The 19,532-nt window shown below is 37.1% G+C and overlaps 1 pseudogene; it reads right to left on the reverse strand.

The window, feature by feature from the left end:
* Nucleotides 1-17,886: 17,886 nt before the first annotated feature.
* LOC124521058 (bifunctional methylenetetrahydrofolate dehydrogenase/cyclohydrolase, mitochondrial-like) lies at nt 17,887-18,734 on the reverse strand (annotated as a pseudogene).
* Between the last annotated feature and the right edge of the window lie 798 nt (nt 18,735-19,532).

The raw sequence follows: 19,532 nt of genomic DNA on the forward strand, positions 1-19,532 counted from the left end.
AAAATTTTTTATTGTTATAATATTGTTTTTATTATTTTATTGAATAACGAGTTTTAAGGTGTACATCTCTTTAATAGCATTGCTTTCAGTGGCAAAATTGAGTGAGAATCCTGTGCATTTCTTTTTGGAGGGTATTTCAGCTCAACTAGACTTCTTGACCAAAATACCCGAACTATAAGAAAATCTGGGACAATCCTGAAGTTTATGGCTAGGAAGATTTGGTATTCTATCAACTATGCCCTATAACCCATTGACTCAACGGTTGAGAGCTTCAGATACCATTTTGCAATTCCTCCTTGATCAAGATCTTTAATCTGAATCTTTAGTTTATTTGGGAGATCTGAATGCCCTGAGTTTATCTTGTCTTTCAAGAAGGTACACACCTGAACAATGTATTGATCTGAGAGGAAAAGAAGGAATGTAGACATATTTTTACAATGAAATGAAATATTTTTGAAATTTTTTGTCTCTCTCTCTGCTTCTAAGATCCTAAGAGTGAAAGTGTCATGACAAAACAACAAATAAAAGAAATGTCAAAGACCTGAATTATTCCCTTATTTGTGTTCTCTGATACTCAGTGGCATACTAGTAAAAATGGTTCTGATACCAAATTTAATGTTGTTCTCCATTGTTGTATATCTCTGTACCTAACAAAAAGAGCTTCTCTCTTCAGTCCTTGGTCTAGAGGAAATGGATGGATTTGGCTAAGTAAGGTGTGGGCCATGGTTGGGTGGTGGGGAGCCAGAACTTTGGAGAGGCAAGGTGCCAACTGGGGTTGGAAGAGAGAGCTAGAGGAAAGCCTTTGAAGGAGCACAACCTCTTTCAAAGTTGTGCTGATCAGGTAGGGCCTTAAGATTTAAGATCTACTATGAACTGTATTGCCTTTACTCCATTGACTTTGACTTACTAAAAAAAATGGATTAGAGGGAGTCTCTTTAAATTATATTTATTGTGGAACTAGTCAACATAATACAACATTTTATGATGTCAACTATCCAATCTGGTTAAATAAAATCTTCCTGTTTATGCACATACTGCATACCTACACACACTTTCATATTTCTTTGAGATTAAGACAGTTTAAAGTTAAGGTACCACCTACCTAAGTGGGTGTTTTTATTGGTTCATTAGTTGCCTTGTAAGTATTATTGCTTTGACTCTCACAATGGAGGAGATTTCATAAGAGACTTGTCAAGCATTTGGAGAGTGAAAAGATAGTCGTGAAAGCTCAGGGTTCTTATTTTTGGTGAATCCTAATATGTTGTTTCTAGATATGACTAATGCATGTGCTGGCTCTGCTACCATCATTCATCTGGTTGCATATTTTCCACATGTACAAAGTAGACAATCTTAATCTCTTGGAGTTCAGAGTTAGAAACCCTCTTCCCCTCCAATCTCACATACCGCAGCTCCCAAGGGGCAGGAAGGGTTGGTCTCTTTCTATGGCCAGGCTGGGATGGGAGGAAGTTGCCTTCAGGTCAGGTTCTTTCAGCCTCTAGGGAGAGAACCCCAAGGTTCCAAAAACATACAAGGCATTTTCCAGGAGTTTTTCATTCCATTTTCTACTGCCTATCCTGCACAACCTGGGGATCTGGATGCATATGTTATTATTTTTTATATTAACATAAGCAGTGCAATTATTTATTTACTAGGCTAAGAGTCCCTGAGAATAGGAGATTCATTTTTGTCTTTTCACCACCTATTGTAGTACTTGGTACCGATAGATGTTTAGTAATTTTGCTGAATTAAATTTAATCCCATTCCTCATTCCTTGCAAAGATGGAGCTGAGTTAGAGATGATAATGATGGTCATGGTAAATTGTTGAAAGTTTGCTATGCTCTAGGTGCTGTTTCAGGTATATACATATTGGCTTATTTGAGCAATGATCCTATTAAGTAAGCTACTATTTCCTCCATTCTACAGATGAGGAATATGAGGCTAATTAACCTGATTAAGGTCATTTATCTAATAAGTGATAGAGCTGGTCTGGTCAGATGGTCCGACTCCAAAGAACAAGGTTTACTCTCTATGCTACGTTGTCTTAAGAGGTGGAAAGGCTGGTTGGAGAAAGTAGATGAACAATTTCAGTCCCCCCCCCCACACACACATAGACTATTTGTCCCATCTCCCTATTTCCACCCCCTATATCCAACTTTTTTCTTTAGTATGTGACCTTGAGCAAGTACGTCATACCTTAAACAAATAAACCAACTTCTCTTAACCATATACCTCTCTATAGTTTTATGGTGCCCATGAAAAAAATAACATCTGTTGCTTCTGGGCAACTGATTTTCCTGAGCTGATACCTAGAGAAATGTGTCTTATCAGTGTTCATAAAAGGATACTGTGTGAGATATCAGACAATTGCTTCGAGGATATGTCCACAGTGACTATACTGCAGAACTGTTCCTATAGGGTGTTTTAATGTGGTCTTAAGTTATAAAGACAAAGTGTTCATTAAAAGCAATTTTAAGGTGGAATAAAAACAATGGGTTCTGAATTTGTAACTCCCTGATGGTTGCTTGAACTGAATGTCTAGTTCTCTGTTAACCTATCTGGACCCATATGTTGCTCTGAATGGCTGGAACATTTATTATCTTGCCACTTGTTTGTCATTCTCATATAAATGCCAATTCAGGCCCTTGAGTTCTGGTCTCATTGAAGATCAAAATCAGCTCGGGAAATTCTACTGGCTACATCTCATCCTCCATGCAATGGAGTCTAGACTCTGTTAGGCAAATGTAACTCAGAAATAGGATTTTTCAGTTTTTTTTTTTTTTGTATACTCCAAGAATAGAGTAGCAACTAAAATGTTCTCCCACCAGTTTCCTCTCCATCCAAACACAATACCAAAGGCACATGTCTGGATGTCCTAGGAAGAGGGGAAGAAGTGAAAGACTCATCAGAAGACATTATTTATTGTTGTGACCTTCAGAGGCTTAAATAAGTAAAGAGATTTATTTTTCTTATTAATAAGAAGGGTAGATGTAGCCAATGTGGCAGCTAATAAAGGAATATTTGAAGGCAAGAAATTCATGAAATTGTTAGACAAAGAGGTTCTGGTGATTCTAATTTTAATACATTTTTTCTTCTTAACAAAATATAGAAAGAGCAGATATGATTTGGTCATCCATCTGACCTCTCCAAGACTACTAATTCTATAAGTCTGGGATTTTATGATTTATCCTTATTTTTCTCAAATAGAATAGATAAGTGTTTGGGAGGAAACTTTTATGAACCCTGTTCAGAAGGGTTCACTAAGCTCCTTTTTACTTACTGATTCAAAGAGAGGAAAAATACAGCTTCTCCCTGATAATGATTTCCCCCAATTGAGAGGTGAATTAAATAAGAAAAAATTCCAAATTATCATCCCAGATGTGACAAACATGACAGAGTGGAGTGAGTCTAATGGGATACTTTCCTCAAACCTGTATTAGTAACTTATTTGGAAGAATGTTGTAGGAAAATGGAAAACTTGGGGCGTGTGGGTGGCTAAGTTGGTTAAGTGTCAGACTTCAGCTCAGGTCATAATCTCGTGATTTGTGAGTTCTCTGCTGTCAGCACACAACCCCTTCAGATCCTCTGTCCCCCTCTCTCTGCCCCTCCCCTGCTTGTGTACTCTCTCTCTCTTTCTCTCTCTCTCTCAAAAATAAATAAACATTAAAAAAAAAGAAAATGGAAAATTTCATGTAATGTGTTTAGTTAAAATGCATAGAGGAAGCAAGTAAATGTCAACCAAGTGTTACATGTCAACTCAGTGTTAATCTAGTGGTAACACTTACCAATTACGACATCATGTGATATAGAGAGGTAACCCCTAGATTCAGAACATCTGGGTTTTAGCCTTAATTCTACTACTGACTCTGTGAGGTTGGGAAAAAAGTCACTTAATTTTCCTGGGATTGAATTTCCTCATTTGAAAAACAAGTGTTGAATTAGATAGTTTCAAAAGGTTCTTCCCAATCTAAACTCTCATGTTTTTCACTGCGATGAAAATTGTAACTTATATTAGCTAAACAGTTTATACATCAATAATTTAATCTGCAAAAATGAAAAAAAATACATTAGCTTAAAAAGGCAAAATTAGGTAAATTATATGCAGTATAAATAAGCTTTAATAAGTTGGAAACCAATCTTGTATTACCCAGCTAGAGACTCCGCCACCCATATGTTCATAAAAACACTGTGGTTGTTTTATTGTTCTCTCTGGCAGTGCCAATCATAGTTAGTACTAATTAATGAAATTCCAGGGCGCTGTTTGCCAGGAGGTTCATGCAATGGGTGAAGGAAACTACAGTGGCAAAGTTTCCATCATTTATATTGCCGTGACAATATTGGCTCAAGTTTCAGAAACAGTAATTCCAGCTCCCAGTCCCTGTGAGAACAAATGTAGATTGATTTATGTTCCCAGCCTCTCTAGCATATTGTCAACACTGAGATGGCTGCCAGAGCTCATCATACAAGGTGCTGACATTTTCTGGGAATCTGCTTGCTTTTACACATATTCTCTCTAGTACCTTACATTTGCACACATTGCTGGGTTTTTTATTTTTTGTTTCAAGATCTAAGGCATGGGTTCTTGATATTAAAAGCGATCTAACATTATTAATCTAATTTATGCCAATACAAAAATATTTTAGGGCCAAGTTATGCTCAGAAAAGACCATAAACTTTTTTTTAACCCATGCTGGTATTACTGTCAGCATCATTTTACGCTTAGTGACTTCCCTTAGAATTATGCTTCCTTTTTAATAATTATCTGTGCCCCTTTTTCTGGCTTTATTTCTCACCTGTGTTTATCAGCTACTGAATGTCTCTATCCAGGTCTATTTCTCTTACCCCAATTTTCATTTTTTTTGCTGCAAAGTCTAGGTCTTTTGGGCTTTATGTTTGCTTTCTGGTTCTAGCCATAAACATAGACCATCATACATATTGACTACAAAAAGAAAGAAAGAAAGAAAGAAAGAAAGAAAGAAAGAAAGAAAGAAAGAAAGAAAAAACTATCTCTAGAGAAGAAAATGAGCCAAATATTTCAATTGATCGTTACTGCAAAAGATAAACACATCAGCCTAATTATGTAGTATCATCTCTGTATGGGTTTGATCAAATAAATCGAATAGTTTCCTCAGCTGTGTTGTGAGAAATCAAAGGTTATCATGTTGCAGATTTCCAGAACTTTTTTATTTTCTTGGAAATGTAAGGCATTTCAGTGTTTGTTCAAAAAAACCACTGAGATAAACTATGGACTTAACATGATCAGTTTTATGTATTGTTTTTCCAAATGGGAAACTATTTTTTTTCCATTTTCGAAAAATTGAAATGTAACTTAGGTAAAGTGTAATCTTAGATGCACAACTTGATGAATTTTTACAACCTCACTCCCACCCTGATCAAAATGTAAAGCACTTCTCAGCAGCCCTCTTTGTGCAGTGGGCAACACCACGTCAGTCTCGTGAAGTACTTCTCACTCCCTGGAAGGATCCCTCATTTGCTCTTGCAGTCTGTAGGCTTATCCTTGTGTCTACAGAAGGGTAACAAATTATGTTCAAAATAGAAACAATTGAACATTTAAAATTTTTATTATCCATTTTTCTATTCTATTTTTTTTGTCATTGCAGAATTGCTTTATTTTTTTTTTTTAATTAAAAAAATTTTTTTAAATGTTTATTTATTTTTGAGACAGAGAGAGACAGAGCATGAACGGGGCAGGGTCAGAGAGAGAGGGAGACACAGAATCTGAAGCAGGCTCCAGGCTCTGAGCTGTTAGCACAGAGCTCGACTCGGGGCTCGAACTCACGGACTGTGAGATCATGACCTGAGCCGAAGTCAGACGCTTAACCGACTGAGCCACCCAGGCACCCCGAGAATTGCTTTATCTTTAAAAATCCTCTTTCAGATCTTTCCCCTGGAGGATAGGATAGAAAATGATTCCTGAGCATTGTGAGTTTTGTTACTTATTATTTCTTGCAGGATGAATTTGTAGGGCTGAATATTTCTTGTTGTCCCTTACTAGGTTATTACCAGAGAGATTTGTTATCTTTTTTTTTTTTTTTAAGGACTCGTGAAAGATTGCTTATATGTATGAAAGGACAGCATAGTTTTCCATTTGCTCATCAGTGGAGATTTTCTCATTCATGCAGTTTATTTGATTGTTCAGTCTGTGGGAGAGGGATTCAACTCTACCAAGTTTTCCTTTGGATCTTCATTTTGTTTGCAGTCAGCAACATTGAACTTTTAAGGTTCTCTCAGACACAGGGGAGACAATGAAGTAAGAGAGTGGTATTGTATTAGTGGGCCTTTGTAGAGGTAATTCAAGTATCTCCCTGGGGATCTACCAAAGAATGACATACATTGATATGGCAGGAGCTGTGGACTTACAGAGGCCAGAGCCAAGGCTTATTTGCTGCTGAATTCTGACTTCCCTCAGTCCTCAGTGTAGAGCTGCTGGTTCCCCATATTAAATTACTGGCAGGTTTAAACCCTGGTTGCCCCCATATATCACCAGATAACCTTGACAGTATTAATACTGAATATTTGTATCATACTTTTAGAGTTTTAAAAAACATCTCCCTATTGTATCTCATTATTTATTACGACAGTTTTGTAAAGTAGGCACTATAAGCTTGCTATCCTTTTTCACTATCATGAAACTGAGACTGAAATCAAGAGTGTCTCCCGCAGAATAGGTCTTCCTTAGGTAGTTTGGTTCCTCACAGTCTGGGTCCACAGTTAGAGCCCTAGGGAATTTCTAACTTTATTAATAACTCTGAAGTACATATTAGTTATATTCATAAATTTGGAGAATAAGGGAAGGCATACAAAACATGGGCATGATCCTTCTATGGCTTGAGTTCTCATACAGTACTCATAAATGGGATTTAGGAGGGTAGTTCAATCTTGAACAGGTTCTCCATTTTTCATGATTAGTTTTGAATTACTTCAGTCTGTGGTTTCGGAAATAACTTTTCCATATAGATATTACTTGAGCTTTGCTCTTACAGCACCCCAGGCCAAGAGAATCTTTAAAACCATGAGCTTGTCAAATTGGATGCTATTAGGATTTAAGACTGGCCAGAGCCTGGGTTTAAGATAGTATTGGTTATCGTGGGTGACTGATAAGCATTTGTTGAACAATTGGATAGTTCTGGGTATAGTTCATTATTATTTATTATTACTTTGTAGCAAGAATAAGAGCTTTGTTAATTTTATAATGCCATTAACACAATAGTGAGATTTACAGATTCACAGTTTTACTTCATATTCTGGATATGATCAATAACTACAGCCCTCTGAGTTGTCCTGAAATTAGCAATAGCAATAAATTTATAAAAATAATAGCAAAGAAAGAATGAAAAGTGCTACTCAAATCCTTTTTGCTTTCTCCCTTTTGTGGAAATGCCATAGTTGATCTTCTTTTCACTCAGCCACTGGGTCTTAAGAACTGTAGATGGCATTCCAACCACAAAAATGATCAGGTTTGCTAAATTTAGTCATGGATTTTGCTTTTCTTAGTGACACAAAATTATGTTGCTCTAGGAGAACAGCATATCAGGAAAAAGAATCATAAAAACAAAGCAAATCTCAAAGAAATAGAAAACAAGATAATTTTTTTTCAGCCTTTCTTTATAAGTTCCACTACATGTAAGTTTACAAAATGCAATTTTGGGCTCATGAGTTAATCAAGAAATACTGTGAAGGTATTTCGAACTATGGATAGTAGAAAATCTCAGTTACCATGGAAACAAGACACCATACATGAGAACAGACCACATCATATAGATTTAATTATAATGAAATGATAAATGGATAAAGGCATTTTTAAGCCTATTTGTGGCTAAAGTCCATTGAAAGTCCAGTTTCCAAGGAAACTTATGTCTAAAAACAGTAATAAGAAAAATTATGGGGGATAAGATAAACTACATTTGAAAAAGATTTTGAAAAGATCACAGCAGCCCCATCAATGAAGAAGAACATTTCTAATTTTAAAAGAATCACATTAAGATGAGCTTAGATTTCTTGTGAGAATCATGAGCTACCCATAGTGACAATAGTACATGCACTTTCTACACAGAATAATAAAATACTTGTTTGATTGAAAAGTGTTCATGAATCTAATTTTTGGAATACAATTGGAATGGCATATTTAGACATGTTTTTATTTTGAAGTGAGTTTCACTATGATTTGAGAGATCAAAGCATGGCTAGGAAACACAGCATGATCATGTCAGTGGATCATTTTGATTCCAGATTTTGTGTCCTGTTACCAAATTTGCTGCTGATTTATGCATGTGTGTTTGGGCTGAGCCAACAAGAAAGAGACCATCTGGAGGGCCCATTTGAAGTAAAAATGAGTACGAAATATTCACTATCCAATGGAGTCTCACTGCGAAGTTGATTTAAGTCAAGGTGGTCCAGAGAGTCCTTAAAAGCACAGTATGTTCCAAATTTTAGGTCACAAGGAGTAAGTGTATCAGCAGTGGGCATTAGAGTAGTAGTGAGCATTTATTATAGGAACTATAATTTATTAAAGGAGCACAAAACTACCTCCATCTCTCCCATTGTGGGATATGAATACATACAAAACTATAGCAGGATGAGGGATAAAAATAAGTCTGGTAGGCTAATCCCATGCTAAAGAGCAGTCATATGACCAGAGTGGTCAGCCCCTGTGCATTCTGTGTTCCTGCTGCTCCTTCACACATTCATAGTAGCAGTCTCTGTTGATTTGGACTTTTGCAAAAAATGAAGTTTGCAGGCCATAGGTTTTGGAGTAAGACCAATATGGATCTGGATCTCAGCTCTACTCTGTTAGCTGTATGACCTTGGGCAAATTACTTAAACCATTTTTTCTCAGTTTCTTCATCAGGAATAATATCTACTACTGGATTGTGAGTATCAGTGTCAATTTATGGAAAGCAGGTTTTCTCAGCCTCACTCAGCACTATTGACATTTTGGACCAGATAATTCTTCAATGCGAGGGCTGACCTATGGTGGTAGGACTTTTAACAGTATCAGTGCCTTCTGTTCATTAGATGCCAATGGTAAACCCTTCTCCCCACCACCCTCACCTCCCAGTTGTGACAACCAAAAACTGTCTCTAGACATTGCCAGTATCTTCAGGGGTTCAAAAGTGTTCCTGGTTGAGAAGCACTGATATAAAGTGACCTGCTAATAGTAGATAATAAACAATGGTAGTTATATATTATAAGTTTTTATGGGTGGTATGTAGCATAGTGGTTTAGATTCAGGTTTAGCCACTTAATTTCTCTGATGACTCATGCCTTCTCCTGCCTTTTTTCAGTTCTGAAAATTTCTCAGCCAACATGTTTTTCAAATATTCACTTCTATCCTCTCATTTTTTCCCTCTTTACCGTGCCTACTAAATGAGTGTTAGAATTTCTTTTTTGATCTTCCGTGTCTCTTAACCTCTCATTTTGTTACTCTGTATCTCCTTATACTATGTTCTGGATGATTCCTCCAGAGCGTTCATCTCTTCAGGGATTCTCTTCTTAGGGGAATCTTTTGTTTATCTTACTTAATGAGGCTTTTTTCCTTAAATTCCAATGACTATAATTTAGATTTAAAGAATTTTGTTTTCACATTTACCTTTAATAATGTACTTTATTTATGATTTTTCCCCCATTAGCTATTATAAAATGACAATTATTTTAAAGTCTTTTTTGATTGCTCTGTTATTGGTGGTTCTTCAGCCTCTGCTGACTACTCAAGGCAATATGTTTCCTTAAATGCTGCATAGTTTTTGTCAGCTCACTTTTGATGGAACTACTTGTTGTTGGGTTTCATTTTTTTTTTTTTGACTCATGGAAGTGACCTTATTGATAATTTTATAGCTATTTCTGATGTAGTCCTATATGTTCACTCATTTTGGAAATGTTTTCATGTTAGTTTTTTAGCTCTGGATCTCCCTGCAAGTCATGAGCATATTTGGATATTATACTTTTTTTTAGATGTAGGCTGGGGAATCTTATTTCTTGAGGTAGACTTTTTCCATCCAAGGCTCAAGGCTTATAATCATGTCACATCGTTAGTAGGTGGATATTTGCCAAGGGAATTTTCCTGACTTCTGACTTTATTCAGACACTTTAATTTGAGTTTTCCATTGGAGTATTAATATCTCAGACCCCAGTGATTTCATTATACCCATCTGATTTCAATATTCTGTTACAACTGTGTATTTTCTTCTTATTTCTAGGACTTACATTTCTTTTTTTGAATATTTACTATTAATTTTAAATTAAAAATATATATATATTTTTCTAAATCTAGCATTTTTTTTGTGGTAATAGAAAATGTTGTTTTCCTATGTCAGTTTATTTGACCATTTTACCTAGAAGTTCCACTTTATCTTTCTAAACCTCAGTTTCCTTATCTGTCATACTAGAATAAATATAGAGTCTACATTGTAAGGTTGTTGTGAAAGTTAAATGAGATAATGAATGTAATAACTTATTTACTGGACACATAATAATTGCTTAGTGCACACTACTTTCATGTAAATTAGCTGCTGCACTGCCTGCCAAATTTCAGATACTCAATAATTTATTGATTTAATCTGTAATTATGGTTATTTGTATGTATCCTCATCTCAGATCCACTCACAATTGGGAACTATATCAAGAATTGAAAAGTCCTAGCAAATAGTGCCAGAGCTATTCAAATATCTCTGCAATGTGCAAGACACAGTTGTTTTGAGAGTCGGCTTTCAAATGGGCAGCTAAACGGCCATAGAAGCTTTGACTAGGACAGCGGTTCTCAATCGTGTGTGATTTTGCCTCCAAAGTGATATTTGGCAATGCCTGGAGACATTCTTGATAGTACTCGAGGGGCAAAGTCTTACTGGCATCCAGTAGAAACCACAGATGCTGCTAAACATTCTGTAATGCATAGGGTGGCCTCCAGCAACAAAGGATTACCTGACCTAAAATTTCAGTAGTGCTGACATTGAGAAGCCCTGAATGAGGTTATTACACCTTGTCGTGTTTCAGATTCAGTTTAATTTTAAACTCAAGTGTCGTGAATTGTATTTTTCACTGAGTTAGTGGTAGGGTGTTGACTGTCAGTTGGTGACCAAGGTCTGATTCAAGGGGGACCTTTCACATAACCCAGGACTTCTTTGGAAATACAGGGTGAAAAGCCGTTACCGAATTCACATATCTGTGTAGCAAAGAACAAAAAGGAAAATATTAACAAAAATAATACAACACCAGTATCACCAATGCAACAAGAGCCCTCACAGACAGATACCCACATGTACACATAAATACTAGCCACATACACAAAGGCTGTGGGGTTTGGGTGAAGCTTTTAGGGAGAATGTGAAATTAGCTAAGGATGTATTTGGATCTTAGAGTAGATTGCATCTAAAGTTCATATTGCTAAAGTTCATATTGTTATAAAATTGAACGCCTCTGGGATCTATTTCTTCTTCTTACCTCTTTGAAGATTCTTTGTTTTAAAATCATTCCAGTGTATTTTAATTTTCTGTTTCTGTGTCCTTTTCCTTTTCTAGACATCTTTGAGGACAAATATATTGCCTTGTTTATTTTTGTATATACAGTATCAAGCATGGAATTCAATATTTAGAAGACAGTAAATGTATGAATTTAAGAATGAATGGTGAATGACTAAAGCCGATGCCCAGGTTTACCATTGTATCTAGTGATATATAAGTATATAAACCCAGACTAGGTGAGCATTGGAGAATTCAGTGAGTAGCTACGAAGCAGAAGAGTAAAATGTAAGGACAAATGGAAACCCAGCCTCACACGAAATGACAACTGTGTGGGGCTGGAAAACAATGTCAGCAAACCAAAAAACTTGATATACAGTAATTCAAGATGAAATTTAAACAAAGACTGAAGTAATTCCTGTTGTCTTGGAATCAGGCAAACATCGCTAGTCTCTGCAAATAGCAATGGCAGTCCCAAAGCCAAGAACATACTTTGCTTGCTTATGTGCTGTTGGTGTCTTGAGTTTATGACCATGTGAGCCAACCAGTTAGGCTTTTTTTTTTAGCAGAGATTAGCACAACATCCAGCATATTGTACTTTCCATAAGTTAGACATATTCAAATAACAGCATCAAATCTCTAACGAACAACTCCTTTATTGCCTCTACTTGTGTTCTCAATTTAAGAAAAACCGTAACATCAACTAAGAAAGATCTAGAGAAATATACAGCTTAGGTGAAACATTTATCTGTTTGAATATTTTCAGTCTTTTTCAGCCAATGATTTCTAAAATCTTCCTGTTCTGTGCTCTCTTTATTTTTTTTTATTTTTTTTAATTTTTTTTTATTTAAAAAAAAAATTTTTTTTTTCAACGTTTATTTATTTTTGGGACAGAGAGAGACAGAGCATGAACGAGGGAGGGGCAGAGAGGGAGGGAGACACAGAATCGGAAACAGGCTCCAGGCTCTGAGCCATCAGCCCAGAGCCCGACGCGGGGCTCGAACTCACGGACCGCGAGATCGTGACCTGGCTGAAGTCGGACGCTTAACCGACTGCGCCACCCAGGCGCCCCTGTGCTCTCTTTAATGACAACCATTTAATCTATTCTCACTTAAGATGCTGCCATATTTTCATCTGGAAATCTTTTCCTCATTTTATAGATTGAGGAAACTGAGTCTTTGAAAGGTGAATCAATTTGCCCAATTAGTGTGTGGTGGAGCAAGGATTCAAGGCCAGGTCTTTTTGGCTCAGTGTTGTGACCTTATCACTTCATGACCAGTATATAACAAATTTTCAGTTTTTTGACAGAGTTCTCCATAAGGGAGCTTTGCATTTTCAAGTTTTAGTTTTTCATCATAAAATATATTCATCATAAAATACTAAAAAATCTGTTTTAAATTAGTTATTTAAAAATGTCTTCATACCACACAACATAAAGTGAAAGAAAATAGTATCTTTCTTATGAAAGTTTTATTCCTTTCATGAATGTATTAGACAAATATAAGTATAGTTCATTTGATAATCAACTTAAAGCTTCCCTTAAAGGTTTTTCATTTTAAAATTTCAAGTAAAATGTAGATATATTCTTGTAAAAGATTCAAATGGCAGAGAAAAAGCAAAACCCTTCCCTGTCTTTAGTTTCATCTCCAGATGTAGCCAGCTGAGCTTGTTATTATCTAGAATCCTCAGCAGCAAGTTTGTCTTCCCTTACTCTGTTTGTGATGCTGTAGCTGGGGCAGCTGGGGCTGTGCCTTTGCCAATGACATTCCCCAGACTGCTTTACCAGATGGCTTCCTGGAAGGTTTTTATCAATAGGGAGTGAGAAGAGGGAGAAGGCACTTCAGTTTCTTCTCATTCCATTCAATATTCACCAGTGGTAATTTGCCCCGGCCTCCATGTTCTTTTGGCACTTCCAGAACCAACTTCAGGGACCCCTCAAAAGTACAGATGAGACAGAGGGGATCCCTCAAATGTCTGAACTCACCCCTCCAGCCCCTCTTTTATGTGTCTGGATTCTTGTAACCCCATCTCCTTTAGTTTTACCAGACCAAGGATATGGCAGCTGTTTCCTGCAGTTATTACTTTTAGTTTCCCTTAGTGTTTCCTCTGCATTCTCTAAGCCTTCTAACTCTTATGTTAAATAATTCCTGTGTTTGCAGTGTAATAAATGAGTTCTCTGTTTTGCTGACTGGACTCTGAAAAATATACCACTATGATCATATTGATCTATATCCTACAGATGTTTTTCTTTTCTCTTTTATTATCAGTTTAATATTTTATTATCAGTGGTTATTTTCATGTAAGAAGAATGTGAAGGGTGAAAATGTAAAGAGAGTGAGTGCAAACCTAACTATGACAGAGAAGACGGTACCACCACTGATAGATGAGGGGTTTCAGAAGAAAAGCTGAACAGAGTTGCCTGGTCATAATCTGGCTTTGCTTCTCTGAGAATTTAGGCATTCTTGGAAAGGTAAGTGAGCAAGATCATGAATTAGTCTTGGAAGGTATAGTTCTCACCACAATGGGTTATCAGCAGGGTTGCATTGAGCCAGGTGCTGGTTTTAGTAGGAATATAGTCCTGTTCTATACTTCGGATTTCAAGTTCACATTAGCCAGCCTCCAGTTCTCAGAAATATGCAAAAGCAGAACTTCTTTGAGGGTGTAGTGAGTGTCCTCAGCATGTGGTCCATTCAAGCATCTGGTAATGATATAACACTCAGCAAGTTTAACTTTGGAGTGCGCTACTCAGACCTCTTCCCTCTATATAGCTGGACTCACTTCCCTCTATATAGCTGGTATACTACTGTCTTCCTGGGATCTTCAGTCACCATTAGCCTGGGATTCCCTTCACCTTTCTCATGTGCTGAGTATTCTATTTCCTGTATTCCATGACTTCCTTTTCCTTGGATCACTCTGTCTGTTTAGTAGGGCATCCTCTAGTAGATTCCTGAGAAATGGTGCATGAGAAGTAAATACTTTTCAGACATTGAATATTTAAAAATAATCTTACTCTGTTCTCATATTTGATTGCTAGTTTGCCTGGCAAACCATATCTATGTAGTACTATAGATTGGAAATAATTTTTTTTCTTAATATTGCAGCCATTTCCCCACTCTCTTTTAGTTTACAATATTGCTGTGAGAGGTCTGAAGGCATTCTGATTTCTATCCTATAAACTGTTTTATTCTTCTCAGAAAGCTTGTAGAATCTTCTTTTTCCTCCTATAATCTGAAGCTATATGATGATATGCCTCAGTATGAGTCTATTTGAGTATATGGTGGGCCTTTTTAGTCTGCAGACTATTCCTTGAGTTCTGAGAAGTGTTCTTGAGTGATTTCCTCCTAACCATTTTTTTCCCCAATTTTCTTTCTTGAAACTCCTATTATAGTATACTTGTTCTCTAATTTCCTAATATTTCCCCCTGCCCCCCTTTTTTACTCTTTTTCTAAAAGATTTCCCCTGCTTCTGAGTCATTCTTCCTTTTCCATTTCTGTCCTTGGCTGTTTCTAAAGAGAGAGTATTAAAATATACCATTTTGGTGCCTGAGCAGCCTTGTTAGCTTGCATCCCTCCTCTAGCAAGTTAACAGCCCTGCCATGTTTTACATCTTCAACATTCTCACTTCTTTTTAGTCTAGGGTGTGGCTTTCTTGCCAATTCACCTCTCACATTTGGTTGGATTTTTATGTATTGGATTCCATTTTAGTCCATAGGATGAAAACTACACCCACAATTATTTTCAAGACCTGCCTCTCCCTCTAGACTTAAATATAGGTACTGGCATGTGAGACTTGTGTGGGATCACAGCCTTAAGGTTCATTGTCTTTGGAATTTCAATGTTGTTTTTAAGAGGTCTAAAGCCATTATGATTTCTGATTATTCACCTGAGATTCTTCTTTATTCTCTAGAAGCTTATGAAATCTCTTTGTCTCTTATGTTACACAAATTTGCATTTCTGACTCTCCACTGAGAATGAGGCTCAAAATCAACTTTCTGCTGGACATACATGGATGTTTTGCAGCAGGTTAAACATTACTTGTCAAAGGTGTGTCTTCTTCCTCGCCTCTTTCTGTATTCTGGATACTCTTTATTTTTACAGCCACCTACCCAATTCTCTAGGTATAATACTCAGGTTTTACTCTTAGCTCTTCACTAGCCCATTCACTGCACACACAATAATTACCGCAATCTGATTATTTTGATCTCTTCCTACAAATTTGTTGAATTTTCATCTTTTTTTGTTTATACCACTACAAGCTGTAAACTCCTCTCTCCTTGACTGACTGCAATAGCCTCTTCATGGGTAACTCTGCTCTATGATTTGTGCTCATGCTCAGCATAGTTGCCAGTTATTTATCAAAATAAAACTCTGATTGTGGCTTCTTCTTACAACCCTTCAGTGACTTCCCATTGCTTACAAAGTAAAGTGGAAACTTCTGTAAGGTATTTAGAGACTTTCATGAACCTATTGCTACCTACCTGTCTTAGTTGGCTTGGGCTACCATAGCAAAGTACCATGGACTGGGTAACTTAACAGACATTTATTTCTCACAGTTCTGGAGTCTGGGAGTTCCAAGATCAGTGTGCTAGCGGATTGATTTCTGGTGAAGGCCCTCTTCCCACCTTGCAGATGGCCACCTTCTTGCCATGTCCTCACATGGTGAACAGAGGAACTTCTGGTGTCTTTTCCCCTTCTTATGGAGGCACTAATCCCATCAGCAGGGGTGCACTCTCATGACCTCATCTGAACCTAATAAACCACTGAAAGTCCTCACCTCCTAATGTTATCACATCTGAGGTTAGAACTTCAACATATGAATTTGGGGGAGACACAAACATTCAGTCCATAACACTACTTCTTCAGCTTCATCTCCCCAACCTTCATGCCTTATAATTTACACTTAAATTGGAAATGTGTGTTTATCTTAGCATACCTCATGCTATTCCAAATTTCTACACATTTGTTCACTTTTTTTCCTTTTGCCTTGAATGTTCCTCCTACCTTCCTTCACATGGATATTCTTACCCTTCTTTCAGAACTCAACTCAGGCATTTTAATTTCTAGGAAGCCTATACTTAATTTCCAAACTGGATCAGTTTCTGCTTTCTTTGTACTCTTAGTATGCTGAGTCTCCCTTAGTGCCCTGAGTATTTCCCTCCCTCAGCAAATTGCTACCATGTGTATGTGTTGTCTTCACCTCTAAATATCAAGTGCCTCAAGTACAGAGATATTACTTATATTTTTAGGCTCAGTGTCCGGCATAGTGCCTGGTCCATGGCAGACACTCAGAAAATGTTTGTTTCTAAACTAACCAACTGTATCTTTTTTTTCCCACACCAATAAGAAGTGTTTTATTAAAAAAAAACACAGTGAAATAAACCCCCCAAAAAGCCTTTTAATCAGAAAGTCTGATAAAATTCAACATTAACTCAAGTTCTCAAAAACCTGTGTGGGAAAGCCAAAAGGTACATCAGAGAAAATCAGGCAGCTACTGACAAGGTCTTTGGTGGAAAAGCAAGTTGTGAACTTATACAAGCTGCCCTAATGATTATCAGATCTGAGTGTTGTTTTTTAAAAAACAGGTTTCAAGATATACCAAGAAAACCATACAGACACCCCTAACAGTACAAAAATATAATGATGAAGTTCAAGGATATAAGAAAAGCCAAATATGATAGTACAAACAAATAATCTATAAAATAAAATAAGCCTTTCAATCCTAGAAAATAATGGGAAAATCTCATGAATGTAACACACATAAAATGAGGACTAACAGCACATGGAACAATCTGAAACATTTTCCCAATGACTAAGCCATGAAATGACAGGTCAGGGCACCATTAACATGTCGTTTTTACATATAATATGTATTTAAATTAGAGTAATTTTTTTCTACTCAATTACCATTTATTCCTTTTTACCTTTTCCCTCATTTTCTCTAGCAACACTTTTCCTTTGGTTTGACCAATTAAACTCAAAAGGTTTGGAACCTGAAGCGAGTATCAACTCTTACTGGAATAGTACTTAGGAAATGTAATCCTAGAAAAGGCAAATTTTAACTGAAGTGGCTTGACAAAGTTAAGCATCCATTCTCAATGTGACAATGCCCTCCATGTTAATCACTAGGTTAATGGCTTTTCTTGGCTGGATCCTATGACCCAGCATGATACTGGCATAGTCCATGGTGAGGTGCTGCAGAGCTATGTGCACAGACACCGCCCATTTAAGCTTTTAATGAATTCAAAGCATCATTTTAAGCCATTTCAATAAAATAAATAAAAAATATTGCAGATTTCTACTGGCCTGCTTTGCCTCTTGAACTGGCTTGGAGTATTGTTCATGACAGAAGACACAATAGTTAATTAAGTTGCTACTCTACACCCCTTAGCCTTCAACACTTCCTGCTCTTCAAACCTCACAACTTTTTTTTTGTGGCAGTAATGGTATTCTTCATTAGCATCACCATTGTCATGGAACCAACACCTGCAGAGACTGGCTTTCTTTCTGACTCCTTCAAAATCCACATCTCCAACCAACTTGAATTTAGCAGTTAGGGATCTTGAACTCTATTCCCACAGTGATGACTGCTGCTCCCTCCTTGATCATGTCTGCAGTGCTCAGGTTTGAAATGCTGCAGCAGATTTCTTCAGTTGCTCTTTGGTAGAGTATCCAGGAGATATTGTAACAGTGACATCACCTCCAGGGTGTTCATGCCCTCATCTGTGTGTAGTAGCATTGACATGGGCATTCCAACATTTTTTGACCTCCTGACCTCCCAGCCAAAACCACATTCTTTCCTAGGGTTGGAATGCCAGTTTGCTTAATTATTTCCCAGACACCCCGTGGGGTAGCTGGTAATATGGAATACTGGTCCAAACACATTTGCCCTACATTAATTACAGGAAAGCCATCCTTATCTGGAGAGACAGCATTGCAGATCTTTCTTCTGCAATTGTGCTCTGGAAGAAGCAGCTGAACAAGGAAGCCATCTACACTACCATCATTATTTAGTTTGTTGATTAAATTCAGCAGTTCTTCCTCTGAAATTGAAGCTGGTTTCACAATTGTCTCACTGTTGACTCCTACTCTTGCAGCTGCCCTTGTTTTGTTATGGATGTAGGAGGGGCTTGCAGGATTCTCACCAACCAGAACCACACTCAGGTGTGTCTGCTTGTTGCCCTGTGCCGTCCGTTCTTCCAACTTCTGCCACACTTCCTGCTTGATCTGGACAAGTTTCCTTCCAGAAAGGACAACTGCTTCATTTCAAACTACAGAGAGGTTGAAGGGGTGATGGCAGAGGTGGTAGCTCTGCATGGGCTGGAGCAGCTAGGTGGCCAAGGTGGACACAAGGGAAGCAGCACCCATCACTGTTCCCAATGTCTGCACCAGGCTAAATATGTAATTTTACTCATGTTTTTAATCTGTGTTAACTACTCAAATCATCACGAATGTTTTGCTGGTATCTATGCCTGTAGTTTATTTTAATTTTCTATGTTGAGATACTTTGTGTAAACATTATAAATTTGAAATAGTTTTGACATCAGCACTCTTTTTATAGTCTCAACCTTACATTTATAGCATGCATGAGTTTATATGCCGAGACTAATAGGTCCTATTTCAAACATTAAAACATTTTACGTTAGCTTTATCAGTAGGGCATTGCCCATGGATTCTTAAAGGTTGACCAATGGCACAGCGAGAGTAGCTTCAGATGTGAGATGTTCAGAATATCATGTTAAAGGGCAGTTGCTGAGATCAAAGCTAAACGGTGTAGCTTCTGGAATGTTTATATCATCCATATCCTATAAAGCTGGTTTTGGAGAAGTGAAACATTAGACATTTTAATCAATATTTCTTAGAGTAAATCTCTGAAGAGGTGACAGCAAGTGAGAACCCATCTTCTGGCAAAAGTGAAAGGAAAGTGAATCTTTTTTTTTCAAAGGAAGTAATGTGTGGAAAATGCTTTTCAACTGTAAAGTGGTGCACAATTGCTAACTCTTGAAATCACTGTGATTGTTATTAGGGCCAGTTTGAAAGTCAATTGCCTGTCTCAGCTCAGCC

The sequence above is a fragment of the Lynx rufus genome, unplaced genomic scaffold (genome assembly GCF_022079265.1).
Source record: "Lynx rufus isolate CCGP_SWC_20201006 ecotype Redwood Valley unplaced genomic scaffold, mLynRuf1.p SCAF_3, whole genome shotgun sequence".
NCBI classification, from domain to species: domain Eukaryota; kingdom Metazoa; phylum Chordata; class Mammalia; order Carnivora; family Felidae; genus Lynx; species Lynx rufus.